This window comes from Engystomops pustulosus, chromosome 4 (assembly GCF_040894005.1).
Source record: "Engystomops pustulosus chromosome 4, aEngPut4.maternal, whole genome shotgun sequence".
Taxonomy (NCBI): Eukaryota; Metazoa; Chordata; class Amphibia; order Anura; family Leptodactylidae; genus Engystomops; species Engystomops pustulosus.
The window spans coordinates 105126490-105152930 of record NC_092414.1 but is presented as its reverse complement, the minus strand read 5'-3'; positions in this window follow the sequence as shown (position 1 = coordinate 105152930).

Below are 26441 nucleotides of genomic sequence, written 5' to 3'. Positions count from 1 at the left end.
AGACCTTTATTCCCCTCCCCTGAACAGCCCGTGAGCCCTCTTCATACATTCCCTGCAACTCTGCGCCATAGAGCTACGAGGGGTTTATCATAGTTTTTAGGAAGTATTTATTTTGGGTGGGTTAATTTGAATGGCAGTTTCCCATTAATTCCTGCTTTCCTTATTTTAAAACAACTGCAGTTTTTCACACTGCAGTTCAGGAGTGTATGAGTATATGGATGCAGTTAACACTGACACTGCAATTTAGGATTATAAGGATACAGTTATCACTGTCTGTAACAATTCTTCAAGCGGCCCTGAAAAAGGATAATTATTTCAAATGTCAAAAGGGCAATTGTTAAATTATTACACCTAAACTCTGTCCATTACTTTCCCTCCAGCTGCAGCCTCTCCTTCTCTGTCTCATCTCTGTAATGGCACTGGGCCTTTTATACAGCAGGGTCAATTGTTCTGCCTGACCAATCACAGCCATGCCCATAGTGGTTGTTAGCGGATAAATGCTGGTTGATTGGCTGCTCATCTGCCAATTAACCATTGTTTCCTGGTGTGACCAAAAACCGAACCTGAACACACACTTCTGGCTGAAGCCTGGATCCGGGGACCTGAACCCACAATGTTCGGCTGGGATTCAGTGGGATTCACTCATCACTACTTTTCATGATTCATTAATAAGGGGTTTCTTAAGAGCTTAGACAAACCAATTGATCTATTTGGTATATGGTATTTAAAGGGACAACTTTGTTATTCAAGAGACTATACAAAGTTCTGTATAGGCAAATAGATTACTGTTAAAATGCAGCAAGCACAAAAACATATACCGTATATACTTGAGTATAAGCCGACCCGAGTATAAGCCGAGGCCCCTAATTTTACCACAAAAAACTGTGAAAACCTTTTGACTCGAGTATAAGCCGAGGGTGGGAAATGCATTGGTCACAGCCTCTCCAGTATGTAGCCAGCCAGCCCCTGCCCCAGTGTATATAGCCTGCCAGCCCCTGCCCCAGTGTATATAGCCCCCCCCTCCTTCCCCGTTGTGCAGCACAACAATACCGGATGGATCGCACAGAAGATCTACGGGTGCCGCCAGAAAGGCAAGTTTTGATTTATTTATTTTTTTGACTCGAGTATAAGCCGAGTTTGGGGTTTTCAGCACATTTTTTGTGCTGAAAAACTAGGCTTATACTCGAGTATATAAGGTATGTTTAGTTCCAGGCAAACATTTTAGTAATGTAAGACCAGTCAAACTGTTCACGTAAAACTACTTCAATTACTTCAATTGGCTAAACATATCATAAAAAAATCTTTCTTGGAAGTACAATATATTTCTTTATTCAGGAAACTATTCTAAAATTCTCCATACCGTAACAAATTTTTCTTCGTTTTTGTCTGAATTCTACGGTTCTGTCACTTCTACTAAGTAGGTTATAAATCAGCCTTCTTACTTTCTAATGCTGAATAAATCAATTGTGCCTGTCCAAAGATGTCTCAGGCATTAATCACTTAATGTAAACTGCATGGTTGGACAGCTTCATGGAACCTTTCACGGTAATAAAATTATAATTTATATATCTGACATCCCAAAAGAGATTTTCAGTTGAAAAGTTTTAAGAGACAAATGGAAAATGTATATGATCATTGCAAAACACTAGTACCTAGTCTGAGGGATCTCATATTACATGATAATGCTCTGGCCCATCACTGTATTACAGAGGGCAGATGACGTCTAATATTTTCTCTTGTTAACATTATAAAATGACAGCTTCAGACTGGACCAACAAATATTTAAAGCGTAACTGTAAAGTTATAATGATTTTACCATCCTCCTTTTAAAGGAAACAGAATGATGTACATATTGTGCTGCTCAGGGCTGGATTAAGGTTGACTACCGACTATCTCCCCAGTAACACATCTGCATACAGCAGCAAGCCCCTAGTACTATATCTGCATAAAGCCGCCAACACCTCAGTGCTACATCTGCATACAGCCGCCAACCCTCCAGTGCTGCATCTACATACAGCTGCCAACCCTCCAGTTATGAATCTACATACAACCGCCAACCTCCCAATACTACATCTGCATACAGCCACCAACCCCCCAGTAAAACATGTATATACAGCCGCAAACCCCCCAGTACATCTGCATACAGCCACTAACCCCCCAGTAACACATGTAGATACAGACGTCAACCCCCCCAGTACTACATCTGCATACCGCTGCTAACCCCCCAGTACTACATCTGCATACAGCCACCAACTCCCCAGTACTACATCTACATATAGCCAGCAACCCCCTAGTACTACATCTACATACAGCCGCCAACCCCCTGGCACGACATCTACATACAGCTACCAACCTCCCAGTACCACATCTGCATACAACCATAAACCTCCCAGTACTACATCTGCATACAGCCGCCAACCCCCCAGTACTACATCTACATACAAAAAGTAAGATGAGTCCCGAGGGATGTTGGAGAGTTGAGCCGGCGCTTCCTATGTCTTGATTCACACAACGTGATGTGTTGATCAATAGGTTGCTTTATTGTTAAAAATGCGACGCGTTTCTGCTCCGGACCGGAGCCTTCATCAGGCATAACATAACAAGTGGTAGCTAGGCTTTAAGTACATTACCATATTACCGGGACCCCGGAAGTGACGTGATAGCTGTCACGTGACGAACCGGGGGTCAGGGTTCAATCCGGTACCGTAACAACATAGGGAGAGCAATTCTTAAAGCTACAACAATTGTTATATACTACTTTGATCAAATGAATGGGTGTTTAAATAAATACATCAGTAAAAACAGTCACAGTAGTAAATAAATAAATAAATAAATAATTATCAAATACATAGAATTATCTCTGTAAACACATATATAGATACGAAAATTTCCATCATATTAAAATATTCATATTAATAGTGGATCGTCCCCATAGCGATGTTTAAAAGGATTAAAACGTTATCAATTCAGTTAAAACGAAGCATAAATATAGGTGCCCGATGTATCTAGTCACGGCTGGTCCTAAGACTACATGGCTATCCCGTTCTGCTCTGGCTACGGAGAGCGAGTGAGGACTTGCTAAAAAAAGGGCGTTTTTGTGTCGGAGACGTGATCCACTCGTTCAAATCAGTCCGAACAGAAAGGAGGGGAGGAAGAAGATCTGAATGACACAGGTAAGTCTCAAACGGATTCAATTACCTCATTCAGGCCTTTCGGAGCAAGCGTATCCAGTTTAAAAATCCAATAGGATTCTCTCCGGTTCAAGGTTTTTAGGCGATTATTAGTTTTCGAGCTTATCTGTTCTATTGGGGTTATCGTAATGCAATTGAAATCACCCTTATGTTCCAGGGAGATATGTTTAGATAGACTTTGTTTTAAAAACCCTATTTTGGTTTTATGCCGGTGACCATTCAGTCTCATCCTAAGGGACTGAACGGTTCGGCCGACATACTGTTTCCCACAGGAGCAGTTTACCAGATAGATTACAAAGTCTGAGGAACACGACATTTTAGTTTTGATCTTAAATGTTTCTTTCGTGCTTTTAGACACGAAAGTGGTCGCCCCCTCATTAATTGAATCACAGCATAAGCATAGTTTATGTCTGCATTTTTCGACCCCCAGTTTTTCATTTTTTGCTGTTTTATTTTTGTTTCTATCTAGGCACATCTTAGATCTTAATCTACTTGGGGCCACTATGTTTTTTATGGTAGTAGCTTTCCTGAAAGTTATAAGCGAGTGGGCAGGGAGAATACTTTTGAGAACTGGATCGTTTTCCAGGATATTCCAGTGTTTTTTTAGGGTTTCTCTGATTTTTGTGCTCCCCCTGTCGTACGTGGTGATGAAATTAAATGCCAGTTTTTTCACTTCTTTCTTTTCCTTAGTCCCTGTTCCCAGACATTCTTTCTGTGTTTTACCAGCATACTTTAGGTATGCTTCATTCACAATCCTTTTGGGGTATTTTTTCTCTTTAAACCTAGTTTTCAGGATTTTTGCTTGTGTCTTATAATCTTCATGGTTGGTGCAATTTTTTCTGATCCTGTGAAATTGGCTGAAGGGTATGTTTTTCAGCCATTTCGAATAGTGTGCGCTCTCAAACTCCAGAAAGCTGTTGCTATCTACAGTTTTGAAGTGCGTGGTTGTGGTGATCCTGTTCCCAACTGCTTTTAATTCTAAGTCAAGGAAAACTATTGTGCTCTTATCTAGGTTCCTTGTGAACTTGAGACCCCAATCGTTTTTGTTGAGCATCTCCACGAACTCTACAGCTTCTTCTTCGTTTCCTCGCCAGATACAGAACAGGTCATCGATATACCGTTTGTAGTACACGATATTCTTTGACCAGTATTCTGTGTTGTAGATGAAAAGGGACTCGAATCGCCCCATAAATAAATTAGCATAACTAGGGGCGACCCGAGTCCCCATAGCCGTACCTAGTGTTTGGTGGTAAATCTGTTCTTGAAAACTAAATACATTGTGTTTGAGGACGAACTCAAGCCCTTTTGTGAGAAAATCTATTTGGGGTTTAGGTAGATCAGTGTCCCGTTCAAGGGACCAATATATTGAACGGAGTCCAAGATCATGCTGAATGAGAGTCAGAGGATGTAGAGGGGGGAGAAAAAAGCAAAAAGGGAAAGAAAGGGAAAGAGATATAGAAACAGGACCTGTTATGACCAGCAACACTAATACTGTAAAAATTTTTAATTTGTCAAGTCATATCCTTACACACAATGAGAAATCAGTGTTGTCAAGGGGCTTAAACTTTTGCCCTAATAAAACTACAGATGACTTCCAGTTATTTATCGATCTCAATGTGTTTGTAAAAAAACTCACCCAGCAAAGATACTTCCAGATTAAAGAAAATAAAAATAAACAACCAGAGAGGATAACAGAAAACAATACATCAGAATTAGATCCATACCTCCATCAGAAAATTAGTAAAAAATCTACATTTAACCCCTTACCACAAAGAGGTCATCATATAGAGACCTTTTTTTCCCTAGTATTGAATGACCTCAAAAACATTAGAGCCCACCAGAATTCTGGTAACAACCTAAAGGAAGGAGAACAAGAAGCGCTGAGAAATCTTAGTCTAAATTTAGACATAGTAATTCGATCAGCAGATAAAGGAGGAGGAGTGGTTATTCAAGACAGGGAATCTTATATAACGGAAGCCCTCAATATTCTTGGTGACACCCAATACTATAAACCAGTAAAGAAAGATCCAACCACTTTGCACCTTAAGGAATATAATGAGCTAATCAAAGAAGCTTTTGAAGGGAAAATCCTAAATAAAAAAGAAAAAGGATTCCTCACCGTGTCGCATCCACCCCTGCCGGTTTTCTACCATCTACCAAAGATCCACAAAGATCAGGAGCACCCACCGGGACGTCCAATAATATCTGGCATTGGCTCTTTAACCAGCAATTTGTCCCACTATATTGATTTATACTTACAGCCCATAGTAACGCATTTGCCATCTTACTTACGCGACTCAAGTAGTTTAATTATGGAATTAGACCACGTAGTGTGGGAAGACGATTATATGTTCCTAACTTTGGACATATCGTCTTTATATTCAAAGATTCAGCATGATCTTGGACTCCGTTCAATATATTGGTCCCTTGAACGGGACACTGATCTACCTAAACCCCAAATAGATTTTCTCACAAAAGGGCTTGAGTTCGTCCTTAAACACAATGTATTTAGTTTTCAAGAACAGATTTACCACCAAACACTAGGTACGGCTATGGGGACTCGGGTCGCCCCTAGTTATGCTAATTTATTTATGGGGCGATTCGAGTCCCTTTTCATCTACAACACAGAATACTGGTCAAAGAATATCGTGTACTACAAACGGTATATCGATGACCTGTTCTGTACCTGGCGAGGAAACGAAGAAGAAGCTGTAGAGTTCGTGGAGATGCTCAACAAAAACGATTGGGGTCTCAAGTTCACAAGGAACCTAGATAAGAGCACAATAGTTTTCCTTGACTTAGAATTAAAAGCAGTTGGGAACAGGATCACCACAACCACGCACTTCAAAACTGTAGATAGCAACAGCTTTCTGGAGTTTGAGAGCGCACACTATTCGAAATGGCTGAAAAACATACCCTTCAGCCAATTTCACAGGATCAGAAAAAATTGCACCAACCATGAAGATTATAAGACACAAGCAAAAATCCTGAAAACTAGGTTTAAAGAGAAAAAATACCCCAAAAGGATTGTGAATGAAGCATACCTAAAGTATGCTGGTAAAACACAGAAAGAATGTCTGGGAACAGGGACTAAGGAAAAGAAAGAAGTGAAAAAACTGGCATTTAATTTCATCACCACGTACGACAGGGGGAGCACAAAAATCAGAGAAATCCTAAAAAAACACTGGAATATCCTGGAAAAAGATCCAGTTCTCAAAAGTATTCTCCCTGCCCACCCGCTTATAACTTTCAGGAAAGCTACTACCATAAAAAACATAGTGGCCCCAAGTAGATTAAGATCTAAGATGTGCCTAGATAGAAACAAAAATAAAACAGCAAAAAATGAAAAACTGGGGGTCGAAAAATGCAGACATAAACTATGCTTATGCTGTGATTCAATTAATGAGGGGGCGACCACTTTCGTGTCTAAAAGCACGAAAGAAACATTTAAGATCAAAACTAAAATGTCGTGTTCCTCAGACTTTGTAATCTATCTGGTAAACTGCTCCTGTGGGAAACAGTATGTCGGCCGAACCGTTCAGTCCCTTAGGATGAGGCTGAATGGTCACCGGCATAAAACCAAAATAGGGTTTTTAAAACAAAGTCTATCTAAACATATCTCCCTGGAACATAAGGGTGATTTCAATTGCATTACGATAACCCCAATAGAACAGATAAGCTCGAAAACTAATAATCGCCTAAAAACCTTGAACCGGAGAGAATCCTATTGGATTTTTAAACTGGATACGCTTGCTCCGAAAGGCCTGAATGAGGTAATTGAATCCGTTTGAGACTTACCTGTGTCATTCAGATCTTCTTCCTCCCCTCCTTTCTGTTCGGACTGATTTGAACGAGTGGATCACGTCTCCGACACAAAAACGCCCTTTTTTTAGCAAGTCCTCACTCGCTCTCCGTAGCCAGAGCAGAACGGGATAGCCATGTAGTCTTAGGACCAGCCGTGACTAGATACATCGGGCACCTATATTTATGCTTCGTTTTAACTGAATTGATAACGTTTTAATCCTTTTAAACATCGCTATGGGGACGATCCACTATTAATATGAATATTTTAATATGATGGAAATTTTCGTATCTATATATGTGTTTACAGAGATAATTCTATGTATTTGATAATTATTTATTTATTTATTTATTTACTACTGTGACTGTTTTTACTGATGTATTTATTTAAACACCCATTCATTTGATCAAAGTAGTATATAACAATTGTTGTAGCTTTAAGAATTGCTCTCCCTATGTTGTTACGGTACCGGATTGAACCCTGACCCCCGGTTCGTCACGTGACAGCTATCACGTCACTTCCGGGGTCCCGGTAATATGGTAATGTACTTAAAGCCTAGCTACCACTTGTTATGTTATGCCTGATGAAGGCTCCGGTCCGGAGCAGAAACGCGTCGCATTTTTAACAATAAAGCAACCTATTGATCAACACATCACGTTGTGTGAATCAAGACATAGGAAGCGCCGGCTCAACTCTCCAACATCCCTCGGGACTCATCTTACTTTTTGGTCTACACGCATCCGGGATCCTGGTCCTGCACATCGAAGCGTGGTTCATCGAGGCCGGCTGCTCCGCTTCACTTCTATGACATGCCCTGTTAAGCTAACCACCAGGTGAGAGTCCACTTACAGCCTGACACACATTTTCTAGTGGTTAACGATATCACACGAGGTTGCGCTCCCGTTTGTGTCTCCCCTTCACACGGGGTATCTCGGGATCTCTCGAGTCCCCTCCTCTCCAGGTATCCTCCAATTACATCTACATACAGCCACCAACCCCCCATAAACATGAATGACAACACTGTTCCTGTGTGTTTTCTGTTCTCCACATGCAGTCGAACATTGCAGGCAGCTCCTCTACTTCCTCCTCTGTGAAGAGCTTTCCTTGGAGGCTCTGCCCCTTCCTGTGACATCCCAGGATCATGTGACATCCATTCCAGACACTTCAGACACCAGAGGATCTGGGAGATGTCTGTGACTTGTGTTTTTCGCTGAGGCTAGCTGTCTCTGGCTGTGAGCAATACCCTGCAGCATTATCTGTGATCACCAATGGCGCAGGGCATGTGAAACATACAAATGCCTGACTGACAGTGTCAGTGTACTCACCTCCTCCATCGCTCTTGATGTCCTGGGCCGCATTCTGTCTGATCTGTGCCCCTGTTTGTTTACAGGAGCTTGGAAGCTGTGCTCATAAACCCGTAAACAAACAGGGGCACGGATCAGACGGAGTAGGTGAGTACATGTTTATTTTTTTTTTAAAGCCTGCCACAGCCCAACTCCTAATTCTTTGAAACTCCCAGACAACCCCTTTAAGGAAAAAATGCAATCTTACATGATCTGTGTTTTGTTACTTTGTGTATCATAAGGTGCATGGACTAATTACTGACTTGGCTTAAGTGGCTAAATGGTTGACCTTGCTGCCACCTTTTGTATTTGCTCTTTAGCTCCATTTGATCTGTGCTCTGATCTTTAAAACAATGCAAACAACTCATTAAGAAGTGAACAGCTCAATTCCCTATGTGCTTCTTAATGACTTTTCACATTTTGGTTGCCAATTTTCTCTTGGAGGAATGATCAGAATATTGACATTTGCTATTGAGTACATACATTGGCATTTTCTATTGACTCTAAAAATAAGTGATTTGTATTTCTCAAATATGAGTGTAGAAATATAATTGTGCATTGTAAAAACGGAATTATTATAGATACATGAACATTTTATATTCATTTAAATTTATCTGATATGTATTGTGTATGGGTGTAAATATCTATTAGTACAATATGATAGTTTATTGGTTGTTTCTTCCATAGAAAATTAAAAACTGTTGGTAAAAAGATGAATATTATTTCAACATTAATTGTATTTTTTTGTATTTAAATGCTCTACTTTCTTAGTAGGAACAACACACACAGCTGTTAAGAGAAAATAGCAATTTCATTGTACATGTAAACTGAATAAGTTGCTAGGTCACAGCATACAAGATCAGTTTAATCCTAGCTTTCTATGTGTTGTTAGAAGCAGCAGGAATGTGAAAAAAACACAGATGATTTTGAATTTTGAAAATGGAAAATCTTTAAAAAAATTCGACATTTTTTTAAATTATAAATAGAGGGAGTCCCCAGGTTACGTACAAGATAGGTTATTTAGCTTTGTTCTTAAGTCGAATTTATATGCAAGTCAAAAGATTTTTATATGGTAAAAAGTTATTTTGTATATTGTATGTACTTTTTATTATTCTTGTTCTGTCAGTAAATATTTTGAAAAAAAGCTACTTTTTGGGGGGAAGTGTGAAGTGTGAAAATGAGGAGTAGAGTAATATTTTGTCTAGGATGAGTCAAGTTTAGAGGTTGCAGACGGAGTGTCACTTCAAGCGCCCACATGTTCAGTTCTTTAGTTTAGTTCTTAAACTCACAGAACCACAAACCTGATGTGGTCAGAAAGAATGAATTCTTATTTTAATACACCCAAAAGGGAATAAATGAAATGAAGATAGAGCTTCTGAAGTGACACAGTCCTTGCAGTCTTTAGTCTTGACTCATCGCATTATTCTTTCACATTATTTTGAAGTGGATTTTTTTTACAAACATACAGGCAAGATTTCTCATAAAGTCGGTAATTCTAGAAAATACATACCTTACCTAAGGGGGCTAGTAGTTTAATGAGGTAAAATTTAGGGACAGTATTCCAATAAGTTGTGGTTTAATGTATAATAATATAATAAATTATACCAGGGGTAAAAATAAATCCCACAACCCACTCATCAAAAACAGACAAAATAAAAGAAATAATACTATTTTATTTTGAAAAATGACCAAATATAAAATTGGAATCTCAATAAAGCCAAATTAACTGGATCTCGAACGCCTGCCATGTATTCACCGCACACGTTGAGTCCTGGTGCATGCTCAAGGGCTGAGCCCTCTCCAAAGCCGGTAAGTCTTTGCTGCATATTGCGAGTGTTATCCCGGCGTGGGCGCCGCAATCTTGACGAGGATCGTGGCTCCCCGGGATGCCATCAGGGAGCGGCGATCCTTTGCTATGAAAGCCTCGGGTCTTCTGAAAACCCAAGGCTGTCTTGTTTTAACTCTTTCATTACAATGTGTTATCAGCACATTGTAATGAATGAGGAGGGGAATCCCCATATACTGCCCTACTGTAGTATGGAAGTATATGATAGGATCGATCAGGCAATCTAGGGTTAAAGTACCCCAGAGAGTCTGAAAAATAGTAAAAATAAAAGAAAATTAAAAAAAAAATTTAATAAAAAACCTAAAAATTCAAATTACCCCCCTTTCTCTAGAACTGAAAATATAAATAAACTATAAATATAAATAAATTGTAAAAATCATAAATGCATTAGGTATAGATGTGTACAAAAATGCCTGATCTATCAAAATATAATAACAGTTTTTCATTGCATTTCACCCTGTAACAGAATAGTGCCCAAAGTAGAAAATGGCACTTTTTTGCCATTTTAAAAAATATTAAAAAATCTATAAAAAGTGATCAAAAGGTTGTATAGTCCTAAAATTTAAATAATTATTCAATTGTATAATATGTTACAACATTTTATATTTAGCTCATAAGTTTCCAAATTATAAACACAATTGGCAAAAGAAAACAACTGCTGATAACCTTATTCTCTCTTTGAGATATCTCATACAGACACACTGCAGTCAAATGCCTGATAACTGATAAGAAACTAATGGTATCAATAGATTAATAAGACTGTCTTTGAGATAAAAAAGATGTGCAAATAGAAATACTAGGTAAGTATAAAATGATCACTGTTGGGGTTTAGCTATGAGCTCCTTATTTCATTTATAGAAATCTTTTGCAATGTAAATATTCATCTTTGTTTACCATTCAGTGTAGAACTGTAGTTTTAGAACTATGATTTATGCATATTAAAAGTGAAAGCATAGACCTAAAACAGAGATTGTGCTCCAATAGAGTAGAAATTTTGGTTGAGCAACCAAAGGTGGTTTCTATCCCCTAAGGGTGGAGGACTACATGAAAAACTGTTGGTGGCAGAACAGTGGTGGAATGTTGGTGGCAGAACAGTGTCCTTGGTCTGGAGTACAAATATTTCAGTTAAAGATCACCAGGTATTTTCGAAAATCTGACAGATGCCAAACAGGATGAAGGAATTCAAATAAATGTGGGTTCCATCAAATTTACTAGATCCGGCGTGCCAACATATTTAGGGATATTGCAGCTTTTAAAATCTTTTTCATTGAGACCCTGTTGGCATTAAAAATCAATGTAAATTGGTAATTAATCCCATTGGAGACCTGCACAAAAGCCTCTTCCACCTTTTTCTGAACTTGCTTCAGTACAGACAATTACTTCCCTTATTGTATATGTCCTGAAGAAGCTTTACAATGATTGCTATATTTTAATTCATGGGGAATGCATTCCGACCTCCACTAAGTGCAACAACCTGTAGTTTTATCAACTCCTGAGCAGCACAATAGCAAAATGAGACTGCAAATGTCTTTTATACACGTCACTACCATGTGAGGTCTGTATACCACTCTTGACAGGCATGCCCTATATTCAAGTGTCATCCACGTGAATACCGCCCATGATATAGGGCATTTAGGGCAACTCAATTCTAAATGTTGCAGATAGTTAGCCAGGCTAAGATCTGGCTTGTGGCCAGATTAGTCTGGCTAACTATCTTCAACATTTGGAACTGATCAACGATTTGCATTTGCATTTATGGTACTATATCCATTGGTTTGGTTATACACTGAATTTTTTTATGATTGTGATGTATGAATTATAGCACAAAAGACATTGGAACTCATTTACTTACCCATCCGACGGAGCTCACTAAAAGTGCATTGTCTGACGATAATGCACTGGGCCACGATTCACTTAGATTGTGCACCCAATATCCTGCATGTGTCCCTTCACCGACGAAGTTAACGTTCTTTTAAGTTGCGCATGTAAATGCATCAGATTGCAACACGATTTGAAAGTTAAATCCTGATCGTCTGATGGCACATCCCTCAATTTGAGTCCCATGGAAGCCAGCGCAGCTGCGCGAAAAACGTTCACTTGCGACAGAATCCCAGCACAGACAACTGTTAAATACCTGTCAAAGCTGTGAAAAAGATGAACAGTCCAACAAAAGTGCACGACCCTAAGTAAATGAGCCCCATTGACTCACAGCTTAAGATCTATGTAGAACTGTATTGATGTTTTGATACATATGTTCATTTATGACATGGTATTGGTTTTTAACTAGTTTTTTTTATTTATTAGTTTGTTCCAATAAATATAGATGCCTTGATCTCTAAATGATTGATGGTGCCTGATTACATATATTTGACCAAGGGGCACAAGCTCTTCAGAGCACGCCTTCAGTGGACATCAGTCACAAGTTCAGGTGCCACCTTACAAACTTTAAATCTTTTATAAATAGATCTATTTTTAGTGTTATGAGTGTTTTTTGTCAACAAATTTGGTTGTAAAATAAATTGTGTTCAATAATACTTGCCACCTTATTGGTGACTAGTAAAGCCTGCCCAGGGAAACATCCAATTACTTTCAAAAGCTAAGAAAAAACCCAAAGCAAGTCAGAAAAATACTTTTAATACTGTAGGAAATGTATCAGTGAAATGAGTCATATATTTTATGAAAAGCCATGAGAATATATACTAAAGTTCTTCCTGGTAAAGGGCTGTAGCCAAGTCATTTTCTTTTATTTGCATAGTGCTGAGATAATGTAATAAATTATCCATGATGACCTTCATTTATGTTAAATATTAGTTATGTTAATATTCCCCAGCATAGACTCACCTCTTGTGTAAAGGATTGTCACTTTGCCATTTAGAGTGCTGCCTGCAGATGTCACGCTGTCTACCGCTTTGCATCTTTTAAGTTTCTTATGCTATTTGTAAGAGGTTGCCAAGTAATTCTGATGACTAAGCTATCAGAGGTGGTAATGAGAAGATACCTTTCGGAAAACGGAGGAGATGAATTAGTCTAATCATCCAGAGTGCCAGGAATCAGGAATATCATTAAAATATTCTTAGCCCACTCTTCATTCAGAGCTGTTACAAATATAGAACATGCAGGAGATGATTGAATCTTCTAAGATTAACGCAGTAAGCTGTAGAACTATTATCTCTGTAGAGAAAGAGAAGTTTTCCCTTTTCTTACACATAATGCTTAGCATTTAATAACAGGTGAACAATTTATGAGGCCAGATTAATTTTGCTATGCAATATCTTAGTGGGTAACAGCTTGCAAACTAAACCAAATGAGATAACTGTTACACAGCAGTTTTTAGCCATCGGTGTTTCTCTAAAATTAATGTGTAGAACCTTTAGATTTACAGTTGCTTAGACAAATATTTTAAAAATGGAAGGTAGAATCCCAAGATTGCAAAATCTCACATTCAAAAATTCTGGAACTATAGTTTTTATGAGAAATTGGCTCAAAAATAGATTTATGAAATAACTGGATAGAGTAACTAGCCAACTGAAAATGCTGTTTTATTAATCTCATTATAGGAGTTCCCCTGACTTTAAAACTAAGTGTGAGACTGCCTTAAAGTAATTATCTACATTTTACTCATTTTGTATCGTCGCTCTCTTTTTTATAGTTCATAGAAAGATCACTTGATGAGACATTTCTGTTTTGCATCATAGTGTCATAGTAGCAAAGATTGAAAAAAGACACAGGTCCATACGTTTCAAACATACTCAAACAGTTTTGATTCACGGTAAAGCAAAATGGTGATGCCAATTTACCCATAATGCAAAAAAATTCCTTCAAACCCCAGATATGTCAGGATGAGATCTATGTTACATTAAAAAAATGTTTTTGTTCCCATCACTCCATCACATCCGAATGTGATAGAGACTTCTAAAGTCTCATTGCAATTACAATAAAGAATCCCAGTCTAAGGCTGTGATAGAACATAGACGATGCCCTTTGTTTAGCCATAGGGCTAAGTGTTAATAGATTAGTAGAAAGATATTAGTATTGCATATGCAGCTATTTGTACATTTATATAGTATCACCCTTTAGTTAAGTTGAAAAACCCTAAACTGCATGCTTATAATGGGTGCCAATGCCTCTCTTGACACTCCCCATAATAATGTTATTTGCCTTGCTAGCAACTACCTAGCAGATTTTCACTAAAGCTAAATTTATTGTCCACCAATACCTCTAATCTTTTTCTGTTGAGGTTTTGCCAACTAATTTACTATTTCAAACATAACTGTACTTTTTGTTTCCATGGCCTAAGTGAATAACCTTAGATTTCCCTACATTTAATCTTTTCAGCCATTTCTCCACCCATTTGCTCCAGCTTCCCCAAATACATTTGTAATATTATACTATCCCCCTCTGTGTTAATTGCTTTACAGAGCTCTGTTTTATCTGAAAATATTGAAACTCTACTGTGTAAGCCCTCTAAAAGGTCATTAATAAAAATATTAAAAAGAATGGGACCTAATACTGAACCCAAATTTTTGTCCCTGTGACTTTTGAATTTTCAAAATGTTGTACTGCCATGGGAAGAAGGATTATCAATACAACTTCCTTACAGATGAGCATTGCAGCCTGGGACTAAAGCATCCAGAGCACTTCACCAGAGGTCACAGTGGACAGCGAAGTCCATCTGTAACTAGGGGTCATCTTTAAGTCGTGGACCACATGTAATTAAGTTGCATATTACCTCTGTAGGGGTTCACACAAATGGTAGCCTTTAGAGAAGCGCCAGGCAGCAGTCTTTCAGGTGAACAAAACAGATGTCTTTATTTAGACATAAAAATAACAGGCAAAAGGGCTTGCTCCAGCCGCAAAACAAAATGCATAGTCCATATGATAAATCTCAGTCCATGTTATCAAGCACAGTTCACATTCAAAGGCACAGTACCGTACTTCACCCTCCTGGGTTAAGAGCACCTTTTCAGTCCTCAGACTTCCCCACACTGCAAGGCCCAGCTCTGGCTTTGCTATTCCCTGTGTTCCACTCAGCTACACACAGGTAGGGAACCACCCCCCTTCTCCTGACACAGGTGGCTTTACATAGGGCTGCTAAAATAACAAAAGTGTCAGTGGCCAAACGCCACTTACACCAGCAATACTGGCTTTTACTTCACCGAGGCCAGGCACCACGGTGACACGTATCTACCATCCACCACAACTCCTTGTGCCTTTCTATACCTCCTATTTCCAAATGCAGTGTACTGCTAAATGCATTCCTGGATTTTTCTTGGCTAATGGCAATTCCTAACTGTGTCAGTGATGTACAGTCATTTTTCTTCTTTTTTCTGAATGCTGATAACCAGAACAAAGGAAATAATTCCAGTTCTATATGATCAAGATACATGTGAATGAATATTTCATTCACATTGCTTTAACTTTTCTATTTCATATGAACATTTACTGAGCTCTTGCCAAGCTCTCAATAGCACATATTTGTATACAGCACCTTGGGTGTTTTAATTTAGCAAAAGGGGCTGTCAGAAAGTAGAATATACAGAACAACAGACAAAAGCTCAAGAGGCACTCTGTGCCTAGTAAAGGAGTACAACTTGCCACTCAGAATTGTGAACTGGAGACAAGAGAATAAAGAAACTCTTTTGTTGATTTTAATTGTAGAGTGAAATATTTTTGTTCTGTAACTTGTTCCTTTATATCTGAATTGTCACACAATTAATAATAGCAGTATTGCTTACATTTCTTCCTACATCATCTACAATGTAAAGTATTATAAAAAGCCAGCTTTCTACATTGCACTTTTCACATTACATTCCAGTTTTCAGATCAGTGAGGAATGTGCAGCACACATGAATGATTCACAGCATTCTTTCCAATGACTGTAATTGTCAAGCATTACAGCCCTAAAATACATATAATTAGGTGACTTGTGGGTCACTTCTGTCACGAGCGAGATTTACTGTCACATATCCAAGCCAATCAATAATTAAATCTGGTAAATGGATGCGGCTTTTATAGTCTGCCAAGACTATTTGTGGAGATTGGACGTTAAACTAATTACAATATTTCATTATTTCATATGTGAACAATCTACAGCTATTTAGAGACACATTTATTGTTTCAAACTGATATACTATTTTTAAGGTTAATTCTTTTATTATTACTTAAACCCAAAATCAGACAGTTTTACCTGCTTCTCAAGGTAGACCAGTCACCATACTATAAATATTATAATTAAAGGTTTGCTGAGCTAGTAGAAAAAAAATGTTACATTTTAACATAGACCCATATTTTGACTACTTCCAACAATGATATGCAATCATATGTAATCACAAATATTGTCCCGTGTCAGTTGTCACCTAAGAATAGTCATCCTAGGTCATTGTGACATGCAACTTTTGGCTTGGATACCTACTGCTTAGCTTAGTCAATAGTTTTAGAACACTTAGGTCTCATTCACGCATCCATTTTTCTCCCCATTATGCTGTAGGTAATTTCCAAGGATAGCATATGGAATAATGTTCCCACACACATGCCTGATTGTTTTCAACAGACCTGTGAAGGGAAAAAAAACTGAAGCATACACTTTACAGGAAATCAACCAGTTCAAAACACCAAAACCTACAAATACTCACCTCCGCTCCTCTTCTTGATCCCCGCGCTGTCAATCACTAATCCTGACACAAGACTAGTGACGGAAAGGTATAGTCATGACAAAAAGTTATAATTAGGAACACGGAGCTAATTACTGTAAAGTTTCTTTTCTAGGTGATCTCGGGATGTCAAGACTAGCATAGGACAGTGCTGGGATCAAGATGAAGAAGAGCATAGATGAGTAGTTCTAGGTATTTTTGTGTTTTTGTACTGGTTGATTTTCTTTAATAAAAATCAAAGGGTCTGAAAAAAAACAAATGTCACACGGATAACATCCATATGCAGTTCTTTTTCTCTTAGATGATACTGGATAATCAAGTGTTTGACCATCTAGTTTTGCAAACCAAGTCCAACCAAGTTTAAATTCACACGATAGGGACTATATAATTAGAAATTCAAGAACAAAAGAGAAAGAGTTAATGATAAATGGTAACAAAGTCGTAATATTTCCAGACTATGCGAGGGAAACACAGAAGGCTAGAGCAAGCTTCGGGGCAGTAAAGAAAAGACTTTTCGAAGCAAAAATACAATTCTCCCTTTTATTCCCCTCCAAGCTAAGGATTATATTTAACAACAAAACGTGGTTCTTTGATACTCCAGAAGGGGCATCAGATTGGATGGAAGGGAAAGGAATTTGAATAGTGAAAAGATGTAAAGGCGAGGAATAAGATATTAAGTATTCTGTTCTGGGCTGAGCGGCTTGGAGAGGGCGGGAGGGCGATGGTGGAAAGAAGGGATCTGCTTGATGGAAGAAAGAGCGGATCCGGTTGGGGTAGGGGGGGACAGGGAGGGGTACTGGCAGGAGGGTAGGGTTTTTTTTTTTGTTTTTTTTCTTTTTTGATTTTTCTGGATTTAACGAAGGATGATGAAAGGAACTAGGATTTTATGCTGGAATGTCAGAGGATTAAGTGAAAGAAGGAAACGGTGTATTATATTCGATGTGATAAACAAGCACTTACCCTCTATCATAGTCTTACTAGAGACACATTTGACGCGAGAAGTCGAGCACCGTCTAAAGAAACGTTGGGCAGCCTGGGAATATCACTCCTATGGGGATATATATTCAAGAGGGGTGTCAGTACTAATCCTTTCAAACATAGATTACAGATTGATGGGGGAAAAGATTGATAAATGTGGCAGATTTGTCTTTCTGCATTGTATGTTAGGAGATTTGGAATGTATCTTGACGTTTTTGTATGTCCCCCCTCCTTTTTCTTTAGGGGTATTATATGAACTAGTCAGATTTATGGAGAGTAGGGACTGTAGAAAAATTTTAGTCATGGGCGATTTGAATACGGTGTTCGATGCCAAATTAGACCGTTTAAATATTTTAGGAGAACAGACGTCAAAAGAAAATGAAGGTTTGAAATTTAGCAATTTCTGTGATGACATAGGATTATATGATATCTGGAGGTCCAAATATGGCACAAGGAAGGCCTTCTCCTGTTATAGTAAAACGCACAACACTATGTCCAGGATAGATCATGGTCTGGCTAGTCAAGAGATGCTGGGAGAAGTCACGTTGATGCGATATGAACATATCTTGATTTCAGATCATGCCCCGGTCTTGGTGACACTCGGTAATACCCCGAGGGGTGGGTGCGCTTTTAAAATTAATCCCCACTGGTTAACCATAATAGGGCCAAGAACGGACCTTGAGCAGAAAATAAAGGAATATTGGGAAATAAATGTTAATTCTACAAACAACCTGGTTGTGTGGGACTCTCTTAAATTGTTTATTAGAAGCACTTTCTCACAGATTATTAACTCAGCTAATAATAGAAGGAAAGAAGAATTCCTAAGAAAGGCAGTTGAACGGTCTCTCAAAAATATGGTAGAGTATGAAGGGGGTGTTGGTTATAAGAACAGCTATATAGAAGCTAAAGAAAAATATAAAGGGTTTCTGGTAGAGAAATCTCAACATAAGATCTTCTTCGCAGGACAGTCTAACTTTTCGGAAGGAGGGCAGCCAGGGAAATTGCTGGCTAAAATGATTCAAAATACACGAAGTGGAAACAAAACGGTAACAGCTATTAGAGGACGGGACGGGAAACTATACAATGACCAAGACCACATTCAGGTACAGTTCAGAAACTTTTATAAGGACCTATATGAGTCCACATGTAGTAAAAGAAATGATGAGATCGAGGGGTACTTGGAAAAGATCAACTTCCCAAGTTTATCCCAAGAACAGGTAGATATGCTTGAGGCACCAATCACCCTTATAGAGTTGGCAGAAACAATTTATAAATGCACTAAAGACACAGCCCCAGGACCGGACGGACTTCCGTTTGGGTTCTATAGAAGGTATAAAACGGTATTACTGCCGATGATGTTAGGCATGATAGAAGAAATTTATAAGAGAAGGAGGGTCTCTGAAACCATGGCAGAAGCACGTATAATTTTAATCCCTAAAAAAGAGAAGGATCTGCTCGACATGGGGTCCTACAGACCAATCTCCTTAATTAATACTGACGTCAAGATCTTAGTACTTGCCCGCCGACTCCAGAAGGTTATCACATATATCGTCCATGAGGATCAAAAGGGATTTGTCCCAGGAAGAAGTGTGAACGATTATCTCAGCAGATTGTTCGCTTCTCTGGAGGAAGGAGAGGGGGCCCTCCGCTCGATCCTGTCACTGGACGCAGTCAAGGCGTTTGACAGGGTCGAGTGGAGGTTCCTGTGGGAAGTCATGCGAAAATTCGGCTTTGGCCCCATATTTATGAGATGGGTTGAAAGTATGTATAGCCTACCAAAAGCCAGGGTGGCGGTAAATAGAATAGAGTCAGAACCCTTTTCTCTGTATAGGGGCACTAGACAGGGCTGCCCCCTCTCCCCTCTCCTCTTTGCGCTCTTTATTGAGCCTTTGGCTATTAAGATCAGATCGGACATGGGGGTGAGGGGGGGAGGCAGCCGAGGAGTTGAGGACAAACTATGCCTGTACGCAGACGACGTACTGTTCTGTGTACAAGAGTCCCCGGAGTCAATACCGAGGATAGTAGAAATCGTTCGGTCAGTATTCAGGGTTTGAAATAAATTGGAAAAAAACTTGCCTACTGCCATTAGATGGGTATAGGGGGGAACAGTTGGACACGAGTGAAATTACTCTGTGCAGTGATTCCCTCAAATATCTTGGGGTCAAAATTTCCGCGAAGATTGAGGAATATGACATCTTAAATTTAAGACCATTAATTAAAACAATACGAGGAAGAATACAGTTATGGGAAAAGTTGCCACTCTCTTTTGCAGATAGAGTTGCCTTACTTAAAATGGTTCTCTTACCTCAAACCCTTTTCTTCTTGGCAGTTTGTCCCATATGGATAGATAACGCCTTTTTCAAGGCTATGGAATCTTTGTTTAATGAGTTAATTTGGGGTAGAAAAAGGGTTAGAATAAAGCTTAGACACTGGCACAAGCCAATTTCAGAAGGAGGAATAGGGATTCCTTTCCTTTTTAGATACTACCTGGCAGCTCAACTATCTAGGATAGTGGGCTGGAAGGGGGAGACGGATCCAGTCAAAGCACTTATAACAAGGGATAATCACGCGAGCTCGGTATTTGAAGCACTGGAAAAGAAGGCAGATCATAAGGGGAATAAGAAAATTAGCATGAAAGGGGCAATGTTTAGGGGATGGAAAGAGGTTAAGAAAATTCTACACATTAATGGAATACTAGATTGCACTCCATTATGGCACAATAAAGAATTTCCCGAACTGGGAAGATTGCCAGATCCAACATTTTGGGAAAGGAAGGGCATAAAATATTTTTCACAGATATTAGAAAATGGAAGAGTGGTAAATTTCAATTTTTTTAAGGATAAATATGCATTAAGGGAAAGGGATTTCTTAAGATACTTTCAACTAGTTCACGCTATTAATGCAATTAGAGTGAGGAAAAATATCGAAATAAATTCACATGATTGTTTAGAATATGTGCAAAACACAGAAAGAAAAAAGGGTTTGATTGCGGGTATTTACAAATTCTTGGTTAGGGGGTATTCTGTGGGGGTTTCTCACAAATCACAAGAGAGGTGGGAAAAGCAGGTAGGAGTTATAACGAGGGAGGAATGGGGGGGGATCTATAGTAATGCTAAGATAGGATCAATAAATGAAAACCATCGAATAATACAGATTAAGATTCTTTATATGCTGTACTACTCCCCTGCTGATCTGCACAGGATGAAAATCAGGGAATCGTCCTTATGCTCCAAATGTGGAAAGGTCGGAGCTGACTTCACTCACGTAATTTGGTCATGTCAGGCAATTCACGAGTTTTGGAGTGAAGTATTTCACCGTGTGAATAGTATTTTAGAACTATCCCTTACTCCTTCTATTTCGATAGCCATTATTGGGAGATGTAGCTCCGTGGAAAGCAGGTCAACCCATAAAGCAACTATTCTCAAATTGATGATGTTGGCGAAAGTGCTCATTGTAAGGGAATGGGGGAGTAACAGTGGTAGGAAAATAACAATTAGGAGGTGGATAAATCTATCTTTGAAGGTAAAAGAATATGAAAGAATACAAGCGGAGAAGAGGGGTACTATGAGGAAATGGGCCAGAATTTGGGACAAATGGAATTAGACAAACCAGCATATGGGAAGGTTAACACTCATAAGAAATCAAAAGTTCTAAAGTTAAGGGAAGGAAAAAAAAGGAAAAAACTTATTATTGTTTTTTTTTTTTTTCCTCCTGCCAGTGGGGGGGGGTAAGGGAGGGAAAGTGGATAGGGAGATAAAAAGGAAGATGGAAGAGAAAAGGAAAATTGTCCTATATTTATTTAGAGATTCTATGCTTTAGGCTAATGCTTGTATACAGACTGCATTTCAATATTTGGGTCTAGTTCACTCTTGTATAGATTGCACTGTAATGTTAGGATTGAAATGTAAATTAATATGTACAAGAGTATTTATACTATGCATGGTATTTATTATATGCAAGAAATGTGGGAAACATTGATGCATATATGTGTTATGTGTACAATTTATGTAAAAATTAATAAAGCTTTTTTTAAAAGAAAAAAAAATAAATAAATAAACACCAGCTTGCACAGAAAATTTTAGGTGGCTTTTTCCCAACTTTGTCACATTCTCTTTTTTTTTTAAATGTTTCAAATTGACATCATTATTATACCTAATTATGAGACTTGCAAATATTTCATTGCAGGTATTCACCAATGAGTTCATTACCTCATCCACTCGGCATGAGTGTGAAAGAAAAGCAGGAGGTGGTTTTCAAATTAAGCTGTTCCATATGTTGTTACTTTACTTTAGAGATTCATCAGAACAACCAGATGCTGTATACTGGTTATATATATGGTATTGTTCCAACGTGAAATGTAAAATTTTAATAGTATCGTAAAAAATGAACTTTGGTAAAAAAGAATAGATTTTGCTAGCTGAAAAAACTGAATATATAACAATAATTTCAGAGAAGGAATAATTTAATAAATACAAAGGCATACTACAGAATACTAAAAAGGAATATAACACTCAACACTGTGCTCCAGGCTTCAAATAGCATTGTACATTTATTGTGAATTAGAAATGCTAGAAAGAGCGGACGGGGAATTAGTATACTATAAAAACTATAGGGAAGACAGGCTTCGATATAACTCTAGGGCCCTAAAGGATATTAAAAAGATTGCAGAGTACAATGATGTCTCAAAGCTGATGGTTTTAATTGTATTTAATAGGCTTGTCCAAGATGAAAGATTTTGGACAAAAGTAGGCAATAAATATTTTATATTTTCCCCTACTTCTCCACCACTATGTAAGACATATGACTGCATGGGTCTATCCTATTTAATATGACAGCAGAATTGTGTTTATAGGTGCCAGGAGATATAGGTGTTTGAAGTGTGCCCCTCTCCAACCTGTCATCTGAAGGCAGAATGAGCTGCAGGAAAGACTTTTACTTTACAGAATTGTAGAAGTACATGCACCCTCTGCATCTGTAGCTGAACCTGGGAAAGGGTAATGAAATAATACTGTACATATTTATAACATATTTTGGTAAAAGTTACTACTTATTAAAAAAAAAACTTTAAATGGAAAAAATGACAAAAAACATATTTTTCCACATTTGTAGGCAATTAATGGCAAATTTTATAAAGAAAAAAAAATTGCAATTAATAAAACTATACTGTCAAGTAAAAGTCTCACATGTCATAAAAAAAAAATTATTATGATAATTATTATGATATTTAAAGCTTTTCCAGAGACATCTACAGCAGCAAATAGCAGAAACTCAAACCTGGACATTCAGTCATCAATGACCAATCATTACCAAGATATCGACAGAGAGATGTTGCTGCAGCCAGGATCGGGGCTGTCCAATCAGCTGCAGTATCAAGAGGTGTGCTGGAGCTTCTGTCTACAGTTGGGAAAAAAGTATTTAGTCAGTCATCAATTGTGAAAGATGAGAGAGTCCTGTAATTGACATTGTAGGTAGACCTCAACTATGAGAGATAAAATGTGAAAACAAATCCAGAAAATCACACTTAAAGAATTTATTTGCATATTATGGTGAAAAATAAGTATTTGGTCACCAACATAAAAGCAAGATTTGTGGCTCTCACAGACCTATAACTTCTTATCTGAGAGGCAGGGCCGTCGCTATGGGTAGGCAAAGTGGGCAATTGCCCCGTTGAAAGGGGAGCATCTCTTCTTTCAAATGAATCTAGAATTGTGTTTCTAGGTGCCCTGGATCCAGAGATATTCAGGTTTGAAGTGGGAATATTAGGTGTGGTTTCTTATATATAAAAATCACTCCCGATGGCATTTTAACAGTTTATATCTCCATTTTCCTGAAACTAAGAAACACAACTAGAGATGAGCGAGCAAAAAATGCTCGGGTACTCGTTATTCGAGACGAACTTTTCCCGATGCTCGAGTGCTCGTCTCGAATAACGAGCCCCATTGAAGTCAATGGGAGACTCGAGCATTTTTCAAGGGGACCAAGGCACTGCACAGGGAAGCTTGGCCAAACACCTGAAAACCTCAGAAAAGGATGGAAACACCATGGAAATGGACAGGAAACAGCAGGGGCAGCATGCATGGATGCCTCTGAGGCTGCTTAAACGCACCATTATGCCAAAATTATGGGCAACAGCATGGCCATGACAGAGTGACAGAATGAGGCTAGATAGCATCTAAAACATCCAATAATTGACCCTGACACTATAGGGGACGGCATGCAGAGGCAGCGGCAGCAGCTGCAGGCTAGAGAGTGGCATGGCGACATACCCTAAATGGACTCAGGCTTCAAACCAATGGGTGGCAGAGAGGAACCAAAGGAGGTGAGCAAGAAGCGCTCAAATAATATCGGTACATGATAAAAGTTTGCCAGTATATTTTGTGGATTACACAGCAGGGTGGCGACAAAGTTAACATGGAAGCCATGAAAACAACCCAAAATTCTGCCTGACACAGCTCGTTTGATAAGGGGACCATGTATGGAGGCAGTGAACTAGTAGTAGATTAAAGGTGCTGCAGTTAAAACTATGTTAGTTGGATCTTGGCATGGAGCTGGCGCTCCGCTGCCAGGTGAGCTTTCGCCAATCCAAGCCCCTGTCTCTAGGCTACTCCCCAAACAGCACTTCTAAGAACCTTTTGTATAAGATCAAGTGTAGTAGCGTTCTTATAAGTTTAGGATATGGCGGGTGAGGGGAATGTAAACAGATGCGCAAGAAGTGCTGAAATAATATCAGTAAATGATAAAAGTTTGCCAGTATATTTTGTGGATTACACAGCAGGGTGGCGACAAAGTTAAGAAGTTTGTTGTGGAAGCCATGAAAACAACCCAAAAATCTGCCACAGCTCGTTTGATAAGGGGACCATGTATGCCTACAGTTCATGCCAGTCGCTGCACTGGCTGCCAGTCTCCTTTCGTATACAGTTTAAAATAATAACCCTCATCCATAAAGCTCTGTATAATGCTGCACCCCCCTACCTCTCCTCTCTTATCTCAGTCTATCGCCCAACCCGTGCTCTTAGATCCGCCAGTGATCTTAGATTAACCTCTACCCTAGTGCGGACCTCCCACTCGCGTCTCCAAGACTTCTCTAGAGCTGCACCAATTCTATGGAATGCTCTGCCCCGGACTATCAGAATAATACCTAACCTCCAAAGTTTCAAACGTGCTCTTAAAACCCATTTCTTTAGGCAAGCCTATAACACTCATTAACTGCATGAAGTTTTAACTCTTCTACTAACCCGTCCTGTGTCGTCCTCCCATCTGTTATCCAGCAACCAACAGGCACCAGACTTCTCTGCAGTCCCATTCACCCTGGACCTGGTATATAAGATGACGGCTGAGTGGTTCAAGCGACAGCAATTCCATTTATTATATTTTGTTTTATTCCCTAAGAAGAATGGCTTGACCATTAAATATTCTTTTACCTCGTGTTACCCCATCATCTTCATAAACCGTAAGCTCTGGCGAGCAGGGACCTCACTCCTGTTGTTCCATACAAATGTTGTGCTCTGTTACATTACATTTGTATTTGTTTCCTATGATTTGTAAAGCGCTACGGAATATGATGGCGCTATATAAATAAAGATTATTATTATTATTATGGAGGCAGTGAACTAGTAGTAGATTAAAGGTGCTGCAGTTAAAACTATGTTAGTTGGATCTTGGGAAGGAGCTGGCGCTCCGCTTCCAGGCGAGCTTTCGCCAATCCAAGCCCCTGTCTCTAGGCTACTCCCCAAACAGCACTTCTAAGAACCTTTTGTATAAGATCAAGTGTAGTAGCGTTCTTATAAGTTTGGGATATGGCGGGTGAGGGGAATGTAAACAGATGCGCAAGAAGCGCTGAAATAATATCGGTAAATGATAAAAGTTTGCCAGTATATTTTGTGGATTACACAGCAGGGTGGCGACAAAGTTAACAAGTTCGATGTGGAATGCCCTGTAATAGCTCTTGGGCGGTGTGCCTAGGCTCAGCAGTTTGAGCACCGCCTGCTGTCGCTTAGCGACGGCACTGTTGCTGTGCCTAGAGCTACCGACTGATGGCGCCATGCCCACGGATGGTAATTCGGAGAAGGAGGAGGTGAAGGAGGGGTGGGAGGAGGAGGAGGTATAGTAGGCCTTTGAGACCTGGACCGAGGTAGGCCCCGCAATCCTCTGCGTCGGCAGTATATGACCAGCCCCATGGTCAGACTCGGTCCCAGCCTCCACCAAGTTAAGTGTAGTAGCGTTTGGGATATGGCGGGTGAGGGGAATGTAAACAGATGCGCAAGAAGCGCTGAAATAATATCCGTAAATGGTAAAAGTTTGCCAGTATATTTTGTGGATTACACAGCAGGATGGCAACAAAGTTAACAACTTTGATGTGGAATCCATGAAAACAACCCAAATTTCTGCCTGACACACCTCGTTTGATAAGGGGACAATGTATGGAGGCAGCTATATGGACGACTTTTGGAGGTAGCAATGGAGACAACGTGTGGAGGCTGCTATGGAGACAATTTAATTTGGATAGTGCCTGTATGTGGCAGTCCAAAAAAGTTTTCAAACCAGAGGAGCAGGTAGGTGGCCCTCCAGAAAAATGAAATAGATTGAGTGCCTGTATGTGGCAGTCCAAAAAAGTTTTCAAACCAGAGGAGC